Below are 5,278 nucleotides of genomic sequence, written 5' to 3' on the forward strand. Positions count from 1 at the left end.
TGCACCCCTCCTTTACCCTCAGAACGGCCTCAACTCGTCGGGGCATGGACTCTACAAGGAGTCGAAAGCGTTACACAGGGACGCTGGCCCATGTTGACTCCAATGCTTCCCACAGTTGTCAAGTTGGTTGGCTGTCCTTTGGGTGGTGGACCATTCTTGATACACAGGAAACTGTTGAGCATGAACCCATCAGCGTTGCAGTTCTTGACACAAACCGGTGTGCCTGGCACCTACTACCATACCCTGTTCAAAGGCACTTAAATATTTTGTCTTGCCCATTCACCCTCGGATTGTGTATGTGTGCCATTCAATATCTCAATTGTTTTGAGGCTTAAAAATCCTTTAACCTGTCTCCGCCCCTTCATCTACAGGGATTGAAGTGGATATAACAAGTGACATCAATAAGGGATCATAGCTTTCACCTGGTTAGTCTGTCATGGAAAGAGCAGGTGTTCTTAATGTTTTGTATAGTCAGTGTAACTCCCCAGTAGAGGACCAGGAAGTCATCTTTCACTAGTCTAGCAGTGCGGTGGATGGGAATATGGACGTGAAATGATGGCCCCTTCTTTTAGCATCTTATCTGTTTGTGTGGTAGTGTGACACCATTGGTGTAAACTGGTGCAATGAGTATTTCTGAGGTATAGATAGCACTGTCTGTTGTACAAAAAAAAATATTCTCAGGTGCGTTATGGTTAATGAAGCATGGGTCTCAATGTTAACTGTTAGGGAATGAGGATGGAATCTACTGGACAACTCTGCCCTGTCTGGTTTTAAACTCTACAGCAGTAAACCATGAGTTCTGTAGATTTAACTTTTTAGAAACTGAAAGATACTCAATGTTAAGTATTAGATATATGTATAGGGTAGAGATCTACATTGGGTTTAATTGGTGAGTTAATGAGTGGCAATGGATTGAAAAATGAAGTAAAATAAAAAATAATATTTTGTGGAACACCTTGTTTTAATGGCTATCAAAACTCGTAATTTCTCTTCAAAGTGAAATGGTCGATATTTGTGTACATTGTCATTTAGCTAACCAAACTGGCAAAATGTCTAATGTAAGACAGTATTTTTGATAGCTATTAAACTCCGGCAAGCAGTTGCTGATGAAAGGATTGCATGGAGAGACAACATTACCGCTGAGTGCAAAGCCACAACATTTCTCCCTCATTGTGATTACTGGATCGCTCTTGGTAGCAGTAAATCCAACCATAGCATAACCTTTTTTTTTTCTCCTTTGCAAGTACTAGGGATATACTGTACATAACAGCACCTGTAATCATTTTGGATTTGGAACACACAGCTGACCTGCTCTAAACAGCACTGTGGGAGGCCAGATGCTCCCAGTAGGCATCTTGCCGTTTGTCATGATACGGAAAACTAACAATTGTCATAAACGACACACGCACTGCTTAGACCAGAGCAGGCCCCACTTCCAACTGTGAGAAGGCCTAGTTAGTTCAAAGAGACAGACATTACCAGAGCAGATGCTTCAAGTTTTATTTTTTTGCTTGACCACAGCATTGTTCCTAGATGTACAGCCCCTAGGAATTAGGTGGGCTGGAATGTTTTCTTGAATTTGCGCAAACAAGGCATTACTGCTGTATTCACAAAGCATGATATTAGATTCATTGAACAAACTCAGCAGGGCTCTGTAGGCACTTGTAACTGCTTAAAACCTGAGAGATGGCTGACAAATTCCTATACTCACTGAATGTACTGTATTACTGTTTTTAAAGATGATAGGATGAGCTAATAATAATATAGCCACCTTTTGTTATCGGTCCTTGTTAATTTGTCTAAGGTATTTTTTTGTATACAAAAGGTTTACATTTGTATGTATATTTTTATTGTGTACAAATGATGTAATATGTGTATAAACACTATGTAATATGTGTATATAGTGTGATGAAATGTGATCTTTTGTTTTTGGATGTATAAATAAAACTAAGTCAAAGTCAGAATACAGCGCATCTGTAGAGACACCTCCGCCACACCTTTATCTCTTAGATCTCCGCCCCGAAAAAATAGCGGGTGAATAGCATGCTATTCTCATGCTTAAATCAAGGTCAGAATACGCGTAGAGAGAAAAGTGCATGAAAATTGAATAATTCCACCACCTTTACGCGAGGAAACCATGACTACGGTCTAGGTAAACTGCCAGTTCCAATTGGGAAAAGCTTTATTTCCCCCCCAATAGAAATAACAGCATTCTCCATGCACTGTAATTTATAAACGGGTAAGAGCGTTTGTAAATGCGTAATCCGTTTGGAGAAGGGGATTATAAATACACATAGCAATTGTTTTAGATAATTTTTCCTTATGATCCCTCGAGATTAAAGTGAAACCGGCCATATGGAAGCAAACTGAAAATCATATCAATATGACATGTATTGGGACCCCATTTCCACAGTGAAATAGGCTATAAATAGCTGTGCCCTCAATTTGCGTGGATGACATTTTGACACCCAAGCTGCCGAGTTGATGTATGCGCTTTAGAACGTTTTAATTATAGCCAATGCCCGGACTTTTCTACGTTTTATTTTACAATGTGTATCATGATAAATATTAGCCGCATTTATAACTGTCACTTTAGTGTTAAGTTTTCTTCAATTTGTAGCTTGTATTTAGCATCATTGCATTCCATTCCGTTGACCTTTCCTCTGTCACATCCGTGTAAAATTGTTCCTGAGGGTCGTTAGTGTTTGTTGGATCATATTAGGCTAATGAGGTGCAATACATTCGGGGCATGTCCTATAAATCTACCATCTAATCACTATGGAACTCAGACCAAACGGTTAAACCTGGAGCGTGATTAGTGAGAATTAGGGCACCCCTATTGGACACTCCCCCCCTCTCCCCCCAATATATTTAGTGCGTAAAGGCTCTCCAAACCCATTTGTGATTCATTCATACTTTCCTAACCCTAAAATTTGCCTAAATAATCTATAAAATCCATTTAAAAAATCTACCAGTTGGTATTGAAATGGAGACAAGTATGCATATATTTAGATGGCTTTCTTTAATTTATCCCTATTTTCTGAACGCATTCTCTCGATGTATTCTAGTCTGTCGACAAAATTCTAATTAAAAAGGTCAACCGTGTTTAAGATGAATGTACTGAAAACCCTATTGAATAACAACTCCACGATAAAGTCTGTTGGCAAGGAAGTGGGAGGGTTTTCAGCGGTTTAATTACATTTATTTAGCGCGCGCAAGGGAACCACGCCTGCAAAGCCCGTTTCGCACCTTCATAAAGGTAACTCGGAATACCAACTACTGAGAAGTGTGTAGGAAAGGCATTATTTCCTGTCGGAATCCGGCCCTAATTGCCTGCCTCTGCAAGTCACAAAGACATGCTTTCATGACTAATCTAACTTCAGGTCCTTTTTGCCCCTCGCCCTGTCAAGGATGTAACCACATGAGAACAGAACTGAATGCACACAGTACTAACCAAACAGCCAGCATCCTAATGTACTGTTTCTTTCATTAATGGTAAAAAAAAAAATAATCTGACAACTTTGTGAATTTACTTAAAAAGCTGCACTGTGGTATTGCATTGTTTAAGCTATGTAATGCTGGTAAAACAATATTGCTCCACACAAAGAAATATCCATTTAAAATTTGCATTAGATTTTAATCACTTGAAAGCTTACAAGGACTCCAATACCTTGGACATAAGCAAGGATTATATACAGGACTATAAACTGTCAGCAATGTTACAGAAAATGAAATGTCAATGTTATGATCATTAATAAAGAGGACAATGTTTTATTTATTTATTCTATACTCTTTTGAGTTATAAAAATATTATTGTTCCATAGAATATACCTGTGCTGAGAAATGTGTCCTGACAACCCCACTGCTTTATTGCCATACTTAAAAAAGATACACTAGTAATCATGTAAGATATGACAATGAAAAAAACTATGGCCTCAAGTACCATCTCTCTTTGTTGAATCCTGAAGAAACGCTTACAAAAGTGCCAACACTGAAATAATACAACTGGACAGTCTCCACAAGGTGCAAATTACAAAACCAAAAAAGACGGGCATACATCCATACATGGCATTATCATGTGTGACATGAGGGGAGGGAGGGGGGGGATAATGGATATAGATGCAGGGGTTCAGTTCTCTCTCTACCAACTGAGCTACAAAGGACCACAAAGTACATTTCATCCTGAAGGGGGGTACTTCTGTTTTTAACTAGTACGCCATTTACTACCTAGCTACAGCTAGACAGGATTGCATGTTGAATTTTAACTAATAAAGCAAAGTGATTCCAACCCCAAATGCCCAAAACCCAAGAGGGAAAAACATCAGCACTGGACATTTCACATTGGTCTGAACACAGCTAATGCAAAGAACGTTTCCAGTAGCTGTTGAAATCCTATTGGGAGACCCAGTGTTCGTACTTCTGTGTGCTTTATGAAGCTATAGTATCTAACCTCATGTAAAAAGCTAAAACCATTACATAAAAAAAAAAGAAAAAAAAAAGCTGATGTAAATCAATAATTACATTTGTCCATGCTGCCATAGCGTGGGATTAAAAGTTCACCACCTTGCCAAGATCCATTTATTTGAAACATTATTACTGCATACGTCTTGATTCTGCAGGATTTCTATCAATTACAATAAAAGTCGACTTGGCCCCCCAAAAATGTAACGCTTGTCTCAAATACTTTTAAAGCTGTGACTCTTCATCCCACTCTCTGCATCCCACTCTCTGCATCCCACTCTCTGCATCCCACTCTCGGCATCCCACTCTCTCCGCATCCCACTCTCTGCATCTCACTCTCTCCGCATCCCACTCTCTCCGCATCCCACTCTCTCCGCATCCCACTCACTCCGCATCCCACTCTCTCCGCATCCCACTCTCGACAAAGATGCTAAGGCTGATTTTAACCCTTCGAGGTCCAGGACATCGTGTTAACATGCATGCTACAACGCATACTTTGCGGCTCAATTCAAGTCATCTTTCATGCACATTCATTTAAAACTCCACTGGGACAGTAGCAGCATGGAAGTGCGGTATGCTTCCTAATGGCTTTCTGCTACTTTAATCACATTTACAGTGATCTGTTATACTGTCCTCCAAGCTGTGCTGCTTCAGGTGGACAGTTGTGTTACGTAGCATGACATATGCCTATCCAACAATGATCATGCTACGGTCTTATGGCTACTTTGTCTACAATTAAAGGCATTTATTTTCTTAAGTGCAATTCAAGGTGTTGGGAATAGATTGTACCACTGCAGTTCCCAGGAAGACGTGTCTG

Source organism: Coregonus clupeaformis, chromosome 40 (genome assembly GCF_020615455.1).
Source record: "Coregonus clupeaformis isolate EN_2021a chromosome 40, ASM2061545v1, whole genome shotgun sequence".
Taxonomy (NCBI): Eukaryota; Metazoa; Chordata; class Actinopteri; order Salmoniformes; family Salmonidae; genus Coregonus; species Coregonus clupeaformis.